This window comes from Molossus molossus, unplaced genomic scaffold (genome assembly GCF_014108415.1).
Source record: "Molossus molossus isolate mMolMol1 unplaced genomic scaffold, mMolMol1.p scaffold_m16_p_2, whole genome shotgun sequence".
Lineage (NCBI taxonomy): Eukaryota > Metazoa > Chordata > Mammalia > Chiroptera > Molossidae > Molossus > Molossus molossus.
This window is the reverse complement of record NW_023425355.1, coordinates 20474814-20491973: the sequence shown is the minus strand read 5'-3', so window position 1 is coordinate 20491973 and position 17160 is coordinate 20474814. Positions and strand designations below refer to the sequence as shown.

Here is a 17160-nt window from a genome sequence, read left to right as displayed (position 1 = left end):
ATTTTGATGCAATCACTTGGAATAAAAGTACTAGTAACAGCTCAGATGCAGCATATGTTCAATGGAAATAAACTTCTTTTTTTTTTTTTTTTTTAAGTAGACTTTTCAAGATGCTGAAGAGGTTTGATTTATTGGTTATTTCTGAGCTGTAAAATGTGGAAACCTAGGAATACAGCCAAGGGACAATCAAGTATTTGCTACAGAACAGAGAGAAACGTAAGTTAGCAAACAAGTAATCATATTGGCTTGTCTTTGTCATAGGAAATAACATTTCATCTTGAATGAAAACATTCTGAATTGCTAAATGTCAAATGCACCACTTCCAATATTTTTTTTTCTTTTCCCAAACTGTTTTAAGCATATGTTAACACGATAGCTAGTCTCCTTATTTGGAGGAGGGGATGAACTGAGAAGTGTGAATATACAGACTCATATATCTCTTCCTGAGCATTACATAGAGTTTGTACTTTTCCACTTTTTGTGTCTCCCAGTACACCACATGTGCTCTACCTCATTAAATACTCACAGGAACCTTGTGAGATAGGTATGATGCCTACTTTATTTTTTTTTCTGTATTGATTTTTAGAGAGAGGAAGGAGGAGAGAGAAAGAGAGACAGAAACACTGATGAGAGAGAACATCGATTGGTTGCCTCCTGCACGCCCCCCACTGGGGATCGGGCCCAAGACCTGGGCATGTGCCCTGACTGGAAATTGAACCGGCGACCTCTTGGTACATGGGTCGATGCTCAACCACTGAGCCACACCGGCCAGGCTCTGATGCCAATTTTAAATATCAAAACTGGGGTTTGAGCCTCAGAGAGTTGAACTGAGTTTAGGAAAGTAACAGATTTAGTTATTGGTAGAGTTGAGGCTAGAACACAGGTGCACCTAAGTTGTCTAGTAAATAGTGAAGCTAGTATCCAAACATAGATCTGTCACTTTAAAGACCTCATGCTGCCCAGAGAGCCATCAAGTTTAACACTGTCAGAGTAGGAATTTCCAAGTGATTTGTTAATGGCAAAATTGACCTTAGAACCCTAAGTTCTGTACTCATTATCCCAGGTGGTAACAGATCTAAATTTAATTAAGGAAAATAAGACTCTAGGTAGAATATAGGCACTTATTTAATTTTACTTATTAATTTTAATGCTTTTATTGTTTTTTTTTTTTTTTTTTTTTAGAGCAAGAAAAAGGGAGAGAGAGATAGAAACATGGATGTGAGAGAGAAACATCAGTCGTCTGCCTCCTGCACGCCCCCTACTGGGGACCAAGCCCACAAGCCGAGCCTGTGCCCTGACCGGGAATTGAACTGGGACCTCTCAGTCCATGGGACAGTAATTCACTGAGCCACACCGGCAGGGTGGTGGGCTCTGATTTTAAAGGTTACACTGAATGTCCAGAAACCTTAGTTAGCAGCCCTAGCTAGCCTTACTAGCACTCCTAACTTGAAATAATATCCAGTGGCTCCAGATTTTAGGCACCGTGTTTTTAAAAGCAAGGATAATAACCAACTGGCACATATTCTTAAACAAGTTGTGTTTACAATCATATTAGAAAAATGAAAACATTTGGAAAACTGTTTGTCAATTCCAGTCAAGTTTAAACTTACTTATCACATAACCCAGCAATTTCACGCTTAGGTTTATACCCAAGAGAAATGAAAACATATGTCCACACAAAAATGCGTGCATTGCTGTTTGTAGCAAGCAGCATTATTCACAATAGTCCAAAAGTGAAAGAAAAAAAAAAAAAACAATGTCTATTAACTAATGAATGCATAATCAAACTCTGAGGAATTCATACAATAGAAAATTATTCAGCAATAAAAATGAAGTATTGATATACACTATAATATAGATGAACCTTGAAAACATTATGCTAAGTGAAATAAGTCAGGCCCAAAAGGCCACATTTTATATAATTCTATTTATATAAAATGTCCAGAATAGGCAAATCCATAGAGACCAAAATAAATTAGTATTTGCCAAGGAATGGCAAGAGGGGAAATTAGGATGTGTGGGGTTTGTTTTTGGGGTGATGGAGATGTTCTGGAAGTAGATCGTGCTAATGGTTACACAACATGAATATAATTAGAAAACATTGAATTGTACACTTAAAAATGTAAGTTGATGGTTTGTGAATCTTAATAAAGCTGTTATAAAAAATTCAAAATATATTTTCAACTAGAAACAGCTGTAAATTTCAACTATCATTATGATAGTTGAAGCAATGATAGAAGAACAGATGTTTTATAAAGTCAAATGCTCCTTGTCTGGCTGGAGTGGCTCACTGGTTGAGCATCGACCCATGCACCAGGAGGTCCTGGTTCAATTCCTGGTCAGGGCACATGCCCAGGTTGTGGGCCAAATCCCCAGTTGGGGGCATGCAAGAGGCGGCCAATCCATGTTTTCATCTTTTTCTCTCTCTCCCTTCCTCTCTCTCTAAAATCAAGAAAGAAAAAAATTAAAAAATCAATGAAGGAAAAATATAAACAATAAACAAAAATCTCTCCGCTCTTTTAATGTCATCTGGATTTTAACCTGCCTAATATATCCACTGCTAGTAATGGCAATGGATCCCTCAGTCCTGGATTTCACAGTCCTCCCTAAATATTTTTTACCAGCTGAAGCTCATTCTGCAAATCACAGCTGAGGCCATGTTTCTTATTTCCTAATCATTGCAGCAAAACACCTATATGACCCACAGGCAAGACTCCACTACCAAGAAGGACATTGATCAGTTGTGAATCTAAGTAATTATGTATCTAAGCAAAATCAACACATGTCAAACACATCCATTTGATAGCACTAAAAGTTCAAAGATATAGTTTGTGCTATCAGCCTCTCCAAAATCAAGAAAAATTCGGTTCAGTGTTAATTATAGAAGTCTTTCTAAAAATGTTTATTAGGGTTTGACCATGCATGTGGAATAGAAAGTTAAAACTTTAAAATTATTCATGAAGCCAAGCCAAACGGAAAAAAAAAATCAGGGTTAAGTGGTATCTTCTGGTGCTTCCAGTTCTCAGGACAAGAACAGGCGACTCACAGGTTGACTAGAACTCCTCGGGGCTAGTAAAGCACACACAGATAATAGGACATTAACTGCAGTGCTAATCTGTTCCTCTGGGCTAAAAATAATAAAATTCATTTTTGTACAGCAGTTCATCAAATGGTATCAGAGAAATAATCAAGGGCTGGTATGCTTTTTATTGACCAGACTGTTTCTGAGCAGCCACACGTACACTCTTTACTAGATTATAATTTTCCGACTCTTCTTGTGGTAATTCTTTGCTGGTTTAATTGGTATTATTCCCTCATATCAAATTCACTAGGCCTTCTGCTCTTGATACTAAAAGGTTTCACCTCTGAAATAAACATCAAGTGATCCCCAATTATAGTTAATTGTAATAAAGTCATACTTTTTCTATTTAAGGAGAAAAAAACCCTCTAAATATGAATGCTGAAATTCATGAAACCAGTCAGGCAGTGTGTCCAGCTAAGCATAACCAAAATATATTATGCATCCAGGCTCATCTATTTCCAAAGGTAGAAAACATTTTTAAAAATCAACAACATAGCATTTGAAAAGATCCCAAATAACTTAAAAAATCAGCTTATCGTGACTAACAGGAAAATGCAAAACTTCTAAAAATTGTTGACATAAAAGTATTTTCTAAGGTCATAGTGATAATAATGGCAACAAAATGGTACAGAAATATTTTACTGCATCTGCATATTCTTGCATTACATGAGGTAAAGAATATAAAACACTCCTAAAAAGCACTCAAAGCCCATCAAAAAGAGAAAAAAAAAGTCACACAATTCAGGAGCTTGATTATTTTGTTTTTTAGATGAATCTAAGATTTTATATATATATATATATATTTTTTTTTTCTTTATTGATTTTAGAGAGAGAGGAAGGGAGAGGGAGAGACAGAGACATCGATGAGAGAGAACACTGATTGGCCGCCTCCTGTATGCCCCCCACTGGGGATCAGGCCCACAACCTGGGCATGTGCTCTGACCAGGATTCAAACCAGCAACCTCTTGGTGCATGGGTCGATGCTCAAGCAGTGAGCCACACCAGCTGGGCTAAGACCATATTTTATTAAGTTAAAATAACACAGTAGTTACAATGCTTACTATATGCCAAGCATTTTTCTAATTGTTTGATATGTATTAATTAATTTAATTTTTACAACAACCTGATAAGGTAATTACTATTTTATGAAAGAGGAAATCAATGGACAGAGAGGTAATTTACTAAGGTCACACAGCCAGAGAATCATAACTCAAATCTAGGCAATCTGGCTCCCAAGTCTTGACACTTGACCATTATGCTACGTGGCTACTATATCACTAGATAACTAACTGACAAATGCTGTTTGTTACCTCTATTGTATTATTGAGTTCAGTTTGAAATTCAAAAGTGTCCCAATGGCATATGGTAGTTTTTGATTCTATACGGGTGGTAATCAAGAATGGAAACTGTACCATCAATGATTGCTGAATTAGCTATAAATGTGGCGTCCAGATATATGAGACAATTTCCTGAGTTCAGCAGGCTGTGATTTGGTGGACTTTATTCTCTTCTTCCTAATGAAACATTATACCATTCATATCCTATTTATATGTCACCTAGATTCAATAGGCTTCACTGGAAAATATAATGAGACTATGCATCACACACTTATCCACTGCCAACTCTGTGATTTTTTCAGCTTCAATAAATCACATGCTATCTCAAAGATGTTAGAATAATTTCTTTATTTTCAATATGCCCATTAGTATGGATTTTCAAAAGCATGCTCATTGGAACATCAGCCAGTGGAAGTTTATCACACTGGCATTAAAAGCAGAGTCCAGGAAGGTTTGTGAGAGAGGTGATTGAGCTGCTTCTTCCTTACTTTATCTCCATCTAAATTCTGACCGATCCCAAGAATATAGTAAAGGATCAGATCATTGTTGGTGATATGAGATATGGAATGTTTGATGGCAGTATTTTATTCTGCATATTTTGAGAACAATAACATTGAGTTGGAAAGCAGCACTGGCTAAAGGTCAATGTTTGAAAATCATCGAGGCCTTGGTATATTCTATTAGCCTTAGATCTTTCTTTCTCCCATGCTACATTGTGTATACAGAAAACAGTACAGTACATTGAATAAGGGCATAGTTTCTGTTCAGTTCAAATTCTGACTCTGCTGCATAGCCCTGTAACCTTAAATAAAGTACTTAATCTACTTGTGTCTCCATTTTCTGAAATGCTAATGACAATATTATATGTCTCAATCCTGGGATTGTTGTGAGCATTACATGATATTTCAAAAATTATTAACAGAGTGCCTGGCACATGGGATGGGCTCAATAAATGTTAGTTACTATTATTGCTCTTATGTGTGGTCAGGGACAGCTTATATGAACATGCACAAGGGGGACCCAGACTTTCTACCCTTCCTAACCCATCCTTTAAAAATAAAATGTAGCCCTGGCCAGTTTGGCTCAGCGATTGGAGCATCGGCCTGCAGACCAGAGAGTTCCCGGTTCGGTTCCTGCTAAGGGCACGTACAAAAAAAAAAAAAAAGAAAGAAAGAAAGAAAATGTAGTGTAATAAAAAACAGCATGAGTAGCGCCGTGTCAAAATCCAAGGTCTGAAAGTCACATAGTGTTATGATGCTGATCAAATCTCTTAAATGATTTAAAACTCAGTTAACAGAATATACAAATATTTACTTCAAAAAATTGCCGTGAGAATGCTATGGCTTATGTAGAATGCCTAGTACAGTCTCTGCAACTAGTAGTACTCAGAAAATATTTGATTGCTTTTCCTCATTTCACAGATAGCTATGGTCTGACTACAGAGACGATTCATTCCAGCCTGCTGGAAGCAAGGATTATTGATTCTGTAAGAGGTATGCCTTCCCTTCTTCCCTCCTTGCCAATAGATCCTATCCCACTGAACAAAAATATCCTTGAAGTCGAAACTGGAAAATCAGCGAGCAATTTCTTTACCCACATAAGAAGTGAGAAAAGCATAACTCTAGCTCATCACTAGGGTTGAGCAACTGCAAGTCCAGAGCTATTTGTGAATTAAAGACATTTCTTAATCTCCTACGGCTATCACTCCTTCAATCTTTATAAGCCTTTCAGTCAGAGGTTGAGAAAAAGAAAGATGAAAAGGAAACCTCTGTTTCCTTTTGAACAGCAAAGAACAGGGCAGCAGCCTAAAAGAAATAAACCGTTCTTTCACTCCATGAAAAGAAAAAAAGAGGACTCTTATACTATGATGGACAAAAATGTCAAATAAAATTAGACCAAACTGTAGAGTTAAACCCAAAGGGAAACCTTTCTTCTAAATTACTACATTTCCCTCTAGCTAGCAGAGACTTTTTCCATGACCATTGCTAATGATCTGAATCAAAAGAAAAAGGCAATTTGAAAGCACATTAGAAAGAAGTGTGTGTGTGTGTGTGCGCGCGCGTGTGCACGGGTGCATGTGCATGTGTGAAATCTTAGTACATGGTAGGCATTCGGTTCTAGGGGAAAAAGGTTTAATGATCTACAAAGCAAATCTTTAAAGGATGTGAAAGGAGAAATGTTGTCTTTATGATAGAGAAGGTTACCTTTTTATCTCAAGATAGTCAAAGAAACACTTTGTCCTTTATACCTGATATTTAGACACTTTCATCCATTTGGCAAAAGAGCTTATGAACTAGTGGAATTTAAAGTTAAAGTGAAGGTACAGGTTTAATGGAAACTCTTTAAGCAATATAGTTTGGAATTGATATTATATTAATTATATTATATTATATTATATTATATTATATTATATTATATTATATTATTACATTACATTATATTATATTAGTAGTTGTATCAATAGCCTAGAAAAAATGTTTTCACAGAGTTGTTTCACAAAGATATATTTCTGGTGTTCTCCAAAATTATATAGCAGTATTAAAATTTTAAATTCTAAAGCCAAACAATACAGTAGCATCTAATATACCTTTCTCACCCTTCAATGAGTAAACCCTCCCTTCTTCCAATTATATGGATTCACTGTGCTTTCAGGAGAAAATTACAATAAAAAAGTTCACCAGAATGAACCTAGACATTTCAGAAGGCTACAGAAATAAATATCCCATTCGCAAAGAAAACTACACTAAGTTCACCACTATGAATGGTTGTAGAGAAGTAGATTTCTAGGGTCAAGGAGGCCAATTTCTGGTTATACCATGTACTACAAGCTAAGCTCTGACTAACTCCACAAGGATTCAGAAGGGTATTTTCTCTCTTTTTTTTTAAATTTATTTTTTTCTTTATTAATTTTAGAGAGAGAGGAAGGGAGAGGGAGAGATATAAACATCAATGAGAGAACATCGATTGGCTGCCTCCTGCATGCCCCCCACTGGGGATTGGGCCCACAACATGGGCATGTGCCCTGACCGGGAATCAACCCAGCAACCTTTTAGTGCGTGGGTCAATGCTCAATCACTGAGCCACATCAGCTGGGCAGGGTACTTTCTCTTAAAATGAAGAGTTTCTGAGGGCAAATGGTTTCCTTATTACATTTTCCTCCAAAATCACCCCTTCTGTAAAATTATGTAATGGCTTCTTATTGCACTTAAAATGTGGTCCAAACATACCCCTCTGTAATCTGTCTACCACCTTCTCTTTTTGACTTTATATCCTATGTTTCCCCCTCTTGTCCACTATACCACACTCACACAATGTTTGTTTCATGAGCACTTCAAACTGATCTCTGCCTCAGAGTCTTTGTGTTTGCTGCTCCATCTGCCTGGAATCCTCTTCCGACTTTTCATCACTCAGAACTGAGGTCATATATCACCTCTTCCAAGAGGCTATCTCAAACCATCTCATCCCAAATAACCCCAATCCTGTCCGCACCACCCCATTCTCTGTGTCATTACCCTGTTTTATTTTTTTTCCTAACAGAAGATTCTAAACAAATATTTGCAGAATAAAAGAACACCTCATATAATAATTTTCAAAGTGCTTCTACATCCAGGTAATTCTGTGGAGGTCTCAGACTAAAGCAGAGTCTACACCAGGATAAGGACAAAAGCAAATCAATACTCCTCCCCCCCAATTTTATAATATATAGTATCAAAAATAAAAAATCCAGATCACTAGTTGACTTTCATCCAATAAATATGACGGTAAAAACTGTCATGATTCTTACCTAGAACTTCCTTTGAGAGTAGAAAAGGGAGAGGAAATGAGACCAAGGATTCTCCCTTGAGCAATGTCCGGTTACATTGACCTTGCATCTGTTTGACACTTACAAGTTGAATTACGATGAATGGACTGAGAATATATGTTCTGTCACTAAATGACTGAGTGAACTTGAACAATCACTTTAGAGGTTTTATCTATGAACTTCAAATTAAATAATGCTTAGGAAAGTACATTTTGCTGTCAAGCACCATGGAAATGTAAAATGTGGCTTTTACTAAAGTATTATGTTTCCTCAAAAAGATAAGCAGAATATTTTTTGCATAATATTCAAGTATTTCTAGAAACCAAGTGTTTTGGTTGGCTATTAATATTCAAACCCAGTCAAGATTCCACCTTGCCGTATCTTTAATACCCTCTCTTGCTCCATGTAGGCATATGAAAGAATTATTCTGCAATAGTAGGAACAAAGTGGAACTGCTTCTCTTTCGTATAGAAGACCATAAATTCACCTGCTAAGATTATGTTGGATTCATGGGCTAAAAGACAGGACTAGCAATGAAGGATACCAAGTAGTTGAACAGAGCCAGTTTTGTAACAAAGGCTATGTACTGAGGAAACACTGAAGGTTGTAGAAACACATTCACCAGGCTACCACAATTGTCTTAAATTTTAATTTGGTTGAACAATTCATTGTTTTCTTTGAGTGCGACAAACCCACCAGCTCATAACCCTGTAGCAGAGATTAATTTATCTGATGAACCCATTCCTACTCACTGCCATTTAGTGAAATATTCTCATGGACTCTCAGAAGAAACCAGAATGAAGGGTTAGATAAATTTTGCTTGGGTAAAAGAAGTCAGGAGCATGGTGTTCTAATGTGAACATTTGACACTTTAAAATGGGCCCTCAGCAGCCAAGAACCAACAGAGGAGGTATCTGGAGGGGACACGGAAAGTCAATTTGGCTACACAACCAGAAGAAATTGAAAACTAGCAGCCACTCAATCCAAATTACCATGTAGCTGGACTCAATTCAACCAGAAGTTAAATAAAGCTAAAAAGGTTCTGGAGACTCTTTTGCTTTATCAAGTGTTGGTCTTATTTACACATGGAGTGATTTTCTTTAAATTACTTTAGCTAGATCTTCAACAAACCGAAACAAACAAACAAACAAACAAAAAAGTGTTCCCACTTGTGCTTGATATTTACAAGTATATATTTGTCTTTTGCTAAACAAAATATTCCTGATAATGTCTACTTCCATGAATTATGGACAATTCCAATTTAACAATGAAAAATTACAATGGATCCAATTGATTCAAATGCCCTTTAACCATAAGAAAGATGAACCAAATGTGATTTCTTTGTAAACAATCTGACTCTAATTTCATCCCAGTAGCTGTTTTATTGAAAACAATGTTATTGATCATTTTTGCTTGCCTTTTAAAAGAATTTTTTTTCTCCATGAACTAATTTCAAGATGCCCTACTTATTATTAAAATCTAAATCTTGAGGGTCTAGTGAAGGTATAATTCTTCCAAACTTCATGATTTTCTGGCAAGAATAATACAAAGGGCAAAGGTCTTACTTGGCATCTAATATAAAAAGCTGATGAACACTACGGTGCTTCCTTGGGTGACCATATTTTGTTTGTTATTTGTCAATATTTCAAAGTTTTTCTGCCATAAACCATCACTGCCATTTCTTTGTTGGCTTAGCTCACAGAGGCTGTTACAAAAGCTGTACTAATGCATATGGATGAGTATAAGCCAAGTTAATCATTAAACAAATATAAAAAAACATTAATATAAAATGGAGATTATGTCTCTGAGGGTTTTCTTTTAAAAAAATATTATTTTATTGATTTTTTTAGAGAGAAGAGCAAAATGGAAACATCCATGTGAAAGAAACATGGATCGGTTGCCTCCTGCATGCCCCCTACTGGGGGTCAAGCCCACAACCCGGGCATGTGCCCTGACCAGGAATGGAACCAGGACCTCTCAGTCCATGGGAGGATACTCAATCCACTGAGCCACACCAGCCGGGCTCTGGGGGTTTTCTTTCATACCAGCATTGAGTGCTGAAAGAGGAGAGTAGAAAGAAAGAAGAGTTTAGTATAGGAAAGGAAGGCATCAGTGTATGGCACACTTGGTGGTCAGAAATGGTTTGTATCAAAACTCATTACCGGGGCTGCAGCAATAGGCAGTGACTGATATATAACACTCTTTGAAGTGGAAAGGAGATGTTTTACAGGAATGACAATGCAAGCATGATAGAGAGGGCCTACATGAAGGACAAGACTGTTTTCCTGGTGACACTGCCTAGAAGCCAGTCTTTTCCCATCCAAATCACACTATTTCTTCCATGTAGAGTCAGAATCCAAAAAGGACTCCAAACATGAAAATAATAGAGTACTTAAATGCAAGAGCCCAAACCATGAAGACTATTCAGTAATAAAGTAAAAAATACAGCAAATTTGTGGTGAATATGGAGATGAATAATATGAAGAGGGAGCACACAGTTTAGGCAGCACAATCAAGATAATGTGAGACCCACAGAAGAAGCAGCCCAAGAAGAATGGGGGGAAATGAACTAAAATAAAGAACAGTTAATTATTACAAAAATTTATTAAGAAGAGATTAGTTATAATTAACTGAATAGTTCAAAAATTCTCATTAAATTTTTGAAATATTTGCATATCAAAAATACCATGGTAAAATATTAAAAGACAAATGGAAAATATTTACAAATATATGACAAAGATTTTCTATCCTTATATATAAAGCATTACAGATCTACAGAAAAAGGGTGAATCTCCATTTGTGCCCATGTTCAAGTGGCATAAATGGACAATTCAAAAAGTAAAACCCAAATGACAGTAATTACAGGGAAATGTATTCTACCTCAATGATAATCAAAGAATGCAAGTCAAATTGGTAAAATTGTGTGAAATTCCCCAGGACAAACAGCATAGTTTCTTTGTCAGATAAATAGCACATGGGTGTGGGAATACTAAGGAGGAGGAATTAATGAATAAAAAAGAATTCAAGAGAAGACGAAGCAGATACAATATGTAGGGCATCTCTGCATCCTTCAAACACAAATTGCAAGAGAAAATAAAGTCATTTATGGTCTGGCCAGTGTGGCTCAGTGGCTGAGAATTGACCCATGTACCAAGTAGTCGCTGGTTCGATTCCCAGCCAGGTTGTGGGCTGGATCCCCAGTGTGGGGCATGCAGGAAGCAGCCAATTGATGTTCTCTCTCAGTGATGCTTCTATCTCTCCCTCTCCAAAATCAATAAAGAAGAAAAAAAAAGTCATTTATGAACATCTGGGAAAATATGACTATTGCCAAGACATTTGATATATTAAGGAACCATTGTTATTTCTTTAAAATCACACTAATAGTGCTGTGGGTTTTTTATATTTTTAAGAGTCTTTATCTTTTTAAGAATTTTTGAAGTCTTTACACATAAAATAATACAGTGTTTGGGATTTTCTTTAAAGTAATCCATTGAGTAATGTTGAAACAAGCCTGAAACTGTGAATCTGGATTTCCAGTGTGTAGACAACTATTGCAACTGAAAGATAAATACATGGGGTAAGGAGTTCATATTATTTTCTCTATTTTTGTATATGTTAACATTTTCCTGTAAGAAGAAGTTAAAATAAATTAGAATAATCGTTGCTCATGGAAGTGGAAATATGTATCAAAAGGCATTTATCATAAGAAAATATTTAGATAAATGTGAAAATAATTACAAACGAGAGTGATCGTTACAGCATTGTTTGTAATAGTTAAAAAGGAGAAACAATGCAAATATATACCAACAAAGAACTAGTTCAGTAAATAATGTCCATAATATGAAAGACTATGCAGCCATCAAGATTTATAATCAAGATATGTATGTATTTATTAAACTGAAAAGATGTCCATGATGTATTATTAGGAGGAAAAAAAAGCATGATTATTGGAAGATTAGCATGGCCTTTGTAAAAGGAAACCAAGCAAATTAGTGAAGCATTTTATTTTGTTTTGGGAAAGCAATTTGACAGTGCGAACAAAATGTAAAGGTAAGTAAAGATAATTCAGAGGTCCTGGGTCACTGTGAGGCCTCAGCGGCAGCAGCAGGGCCTGCAACAGCCCCTTTAAGCAGACTTCCCACAGCACCCTGGCCCACCCTCCTGCCCGTCCCCCAACATGTCCAGGGTCAGAGACTATTTCTATTTTGAGAACTCCTCCAGCAACCCTTATCTGATCCGGAGAATTGAGGAGCTCAACAAGAAAGCCAATGTGAATATGGGGGCCAAGTTGGTATTCTTCTTTTGGAGGAGGGATATCTCCAGCATCCTTGTTGCCCTGGCTGACAAGCATGCCACCCTGTCTATCTGCTACAAAATAGGACTCGGGGTCTACAACGGTGAGGAAGGGGAAATTGAGGAAGAGATGGGGAACCCAGGGATGGTTGACCTGCCTGTGAAACTCAAGCACCAGCTGGAGTCTACTAACTAGCACTCACATCAGAGGGAAGTGCAACGTCACTCTGCTCAGTGAGACTGAGTCGCTCAAGTCCTACCTGGAGGGGAAGGAGTTCTAATCCCTACAGTCCACAGCAGAAGACACTACTGGACAAAAAAGGGGAGATTTGTGTAAGAAACTGGTACCAGATTGACATCACTGACTGCTGAAGGAAGGAGAGGACAGCTCTGATGAGTCCAAACTGAAGACCAAGGTGTGAGAGACACACAACCCAGTCATAGACAAGCAGATAGACCAGTTTCTAGTGGTGGCCTGCTCCTAGGGTACCTTTGCACAGACCCTGGACCACAGCAGCAGCTTGGTCCGAAAGTCCAGTCTGTATATAAGCCCAGCAGTTGCCTCCTGGGATATCACCCTGTTCCGTGCCATGGACATGGCTGCACAAGGACTTGAATGACTTTTCCAAGAGCATCTTGGCCTTGGTGTGATAGAGCAGACCCATGCTGTGCTGGGATGGAGGAGTGGTCAGTCTCAGAGGCCACATCTTCAAGGAAGCCCTGGAGAAATACGGGAAAGATTTCATGGACATCCACCAAGACTCTTTGCCTTGGAAGTTGTTCACCAGCATCGTGGAGTACTACTGTTACAGCAGAATTGAATTCCTCTGTTGTTAGTGAGGTATCTTGGGACACAGCTGGAATAAGCATATTTGGAGGCTGCCAAGAGAGGATGAGATGTGGTAAAAGACTTTATTTTCACGACGTTACATTCCTTAGTTTCCAATGTCCCATTTCCCTTAAGCCAGTCCTGGAAGAGGGGTAACTGGGGTTTTAGCAAAGCCAGAAGCAGAGCCAGTGTCCAACGTCTTCATTCCATGGTGGAGTTGAGTCCGGCAGAGCATTAGGCAGATTCAGTCCATCAGTCCATTGTGTGGGTCCCACGTGACTATGAGCCACGTGGGTGAATGCAGAGCGTGGGACCCACAAGCCAGGAGTCACACAAGATCAGCAAGAAAGAGAGAGAACTTCCTTTGCTTAGGAGTTTAAATATTTAGATTTTACTCCCTTTCAGTGGCCATGCTTATTCAGCCCACTGACTTTTTCTCAGGTGTGACTGACAGGTAAGCACCTTCCCACTTTACCCAGACCTCACTGGGCATGCGTCTAAACTGCTTTTGTCCAGTCCTTTTCCCCGTTAAGTTGTGGGAACAGACCTGGAGAGTGTTAGCTGCAGCTTCCTGACAAAGCTGTATGAATGGCATGCCTGTATTACCTAGTCTCCCCTTTCCTCCTTTCCTCTTAAATAATAACCAGGTTATTGTAACGATGTCACTGCTACATGTGGACGGCCAATGACAGATACGTGCAGCAGAAACGCGAAAGCAGCTGAAGCTGAGAGCGAGGTAAAGCAAGTTTATATTCCCAACTATAAAAAATCAAATGCAAGCCAGATCAGTGTCAACAATGTCAAGGTGGGTGTGTGGTGAAGGGCACAGGGGCACTGGGCCAGAGCCTCCGGGCTGGCCTGGCCTTTGAGAGTTGTTACACCACTCATTCTTAGTAGTGGTATTTTTGGGGTCCTCCTAACATGCAGTGTCCTCTCTGCACATCTAATTGGACATATTGGAAGAAATATGGTGACTTGAAAATGCCAACTCGATTAGATGGAGAGAGACCAGGACCAAAACGCAGTAACATGAGACTCCGTGTCCTTCCTGCCCAGAGCAGCAGGACCCTCAAGTTCACCATGAAGACGAGACAGACCTTCTACCTGCACCACCAAGCTCACACAGATCTCCTCACACCTGTGCTGAGATATCCTGTGCCCTTGGCATGCCACCAGTCACCCCTACTTGCCTATTAACAGTATGGCCATCAAGGCCTGGGGCATGGCCCAGCTGCCGGAAGCCTAGCAGAGCTTGCTGGTGCTGAAGCAGGCCATGCAGAAACCCCTGGAAGCCACGCTCAGGTATCTGAAGAACCATCCCCTGCACCCCTGGCCTGAGTCTGACCCATTGAAGGCTGTGTCTGGTGTGCCCAGTGGCCTGACCCCTGCCAAGTTGCCCCATCATCAACAATGGCTTTCCCACCATCCCGGGCAAGAGGAGCTATGAGCAGCACAACAGGGTGGATGGCAACATGGACAAGCACCTCTTGATGCTCAGTAGGAAACTGGAGAATGATGGACAGGCCAGGCACACGGGACCAAGCTGGAACCTCCTGTTCAGTGGGAAGTTTCACCCCACCAAAATGCTCCTTGTCCAGGGGGTCTCCCTGCCACCCCCCCACCCTCGTCAAGCAGCAGTGGATGAACTAGATCAACGCCCCTGATAAAGTGTTTTACTTGGTCACTGAGGAGACCTGGAAGACTCATCCACGATCAGCTCTTGTCCTTGGAGACAAAAAGCGCTGCCTGCAAGCCCTATAATCCTTGTCCAGCGTCAGAGACCAGTGACGCCTATTCAGCCACCTCCGGTCAAAGGTGAGCCCATGTCATAGAGAGCCAGGTGCCGCCACGGCCCCAGGCTCTTCTGACACCCCGAGTAAGCCCCTGCTCGCCTACCTGCCTGCCACCAGCCTAGTTTTGGTAGCACCCTCCTGCCCTCACCTGCAGAGAAAATGTTCCTGGAGCCACGCCTGGTGGAAAAGTGCACCTTTTCTTCTGGAAATGCCCACGAGCTGATTTTAGCTCTGTGTTCCTTTTTTTTTTTTTGGCTGGAGCTAGCATGCAGACCTGTGGGCTGGCCAGAAATTTTGTTGTATTCTGCTGAAGGTGGCCTTTACATTTTCTTTTCATTGCTTTTTTGGTAGATGAACTTAAGCTCTGTAACTCCCACCTGGTATGTTAGTATCGACGACAGCCAGCGGCCAGCCGAGCTGCCTGGTGAGGTCAGCCCCTTTTCTTTTTACATAATTTTAATATTTTTTTAAATGGGAAAAGAAAAATCTCATAAAAAGAAACAAAAACTATAATAGGCTGTCCCTTTCTGATTCAGGATGTGAAGGACAATCATTCTACTAGTCCTTTCCCTCAGCATTAAAACCTTCCAGTGGTTATTTGTTATTTTTGGCTAAAAGCATTTTTTTTTCTTTTTTCTTTTTTTATCCTCACCAGAGGACTTTTTTTTTTTTTTTTTTTTGCATTTATCTTCAGACAGAGCGGGAGGGAGAGAGCAAGGAAGAGAGAGGGAGATAAACATCGATGCAAGAGAGACATAGCGACTGGCTGCCACCCACACAACCCTCACTGGGACCGGGGACAAACCACAACTGAAATACATGCCCTTAGTGGGAACCGAACCCCGGAATCTCTGGTCCATGGGCCTACACTCTAACTGCTGAGCCAAACCGGACAGGGCTAAAAGGAATTTTTTTAAATATGACTTTTCTAAATACACGATCCTCTCTGTGCTTGTAGCATGCAGACTTGTTTTACAAAATAAGAAAAAAGAACTTTTGAATTTATGGAAAATAGAATAAGTCAGCCTGTTGGTTCACTATAAAACTGGAGGGATTCCAAGGATATTTCAGCTAAATCATTAGATTAAAATTTTGGTTATTTGACCCGATAGAGCAAATCAAAGTCACTTGATGTTAACTCTATAAGGTAACAGCATACTTACTACTGATGAAATATCTTGCAAGGATGCAGATCAAAGGGGGCTATTTCTCTATGTAGTGTATGAAAAGAATCTTCACAGCTCAATGAAATTTTATCAGTGGTATGTTTTAGCACTGTAACTCTTCTAGGTAGTAAGACATCACAAAAAGAAACAAAAAGTGGAAGGAGTTCCTTCAAAAGCAGCAAGTTTGGAGACTAAAGATGAGCTTCTATCATGAACAGATCTTGGACTAATTGGAGTGTCCCCAAAGGCTGCACAAGAAATTCCCGACACTCTCTATTCTTTGACCGTCACAGCATCAACACCAATTTGGTTTATTAGACATTAGAAAGGCTTCAGATATGAATAAAGATGATTCAAAAGAGAATGATAGCCCTGGCCAGTTGGGCTCAGCAGTAGAGTGTTGGCCAGTGGACCAACCAATGAGTCGCAGATTTGATTCCGGCCAAGGGCATGGACCTCGGTTGCGGTTCCTCTCTGGCCATGGTTGGGGTCGTGCGAGTGGCAACCAGTCGATATGTCTCTCTCACATCGATGTTTCTCTTCACTTTTCTCTCCCACCCTTTCCCTCCCATTCTATCTGAAGATAAATAGAAAAATATCCTCGGGTGAGGATTAAAAAAGAGAATGATATATCATCAGATCTCAGTAGTAAGACAGACCCCATCCCCACCCTGGAAAGAATTTATAGACCACAGAGAGACACAGCAGAGTCTGAAACACACTGAAGAGAAAACCTAAGACTTTAGTGGTCCACATTCTTTTATGGTAGCAGGACCAGAGAACTCTGAAACTCTAACCTACGTATCACTGGTCTTCAAGCCAGACACCTTCTGCTCACTCTGCCCTGAAAAATGGTTA

General features: G+C 39.4%; 1 pseudogene; it reads left to right on the top strand.

Annotated features, from left to right (window-relative positions):
- Nucleotides 1–12398: 12398 nt before the first annotated feature.
- Nucleotides 12399–15162, top strand: LOC118636119 (annotated as a pseudogene).
- Nucleotides 15163–17160: the final 1998 nt, after the last annotated feature.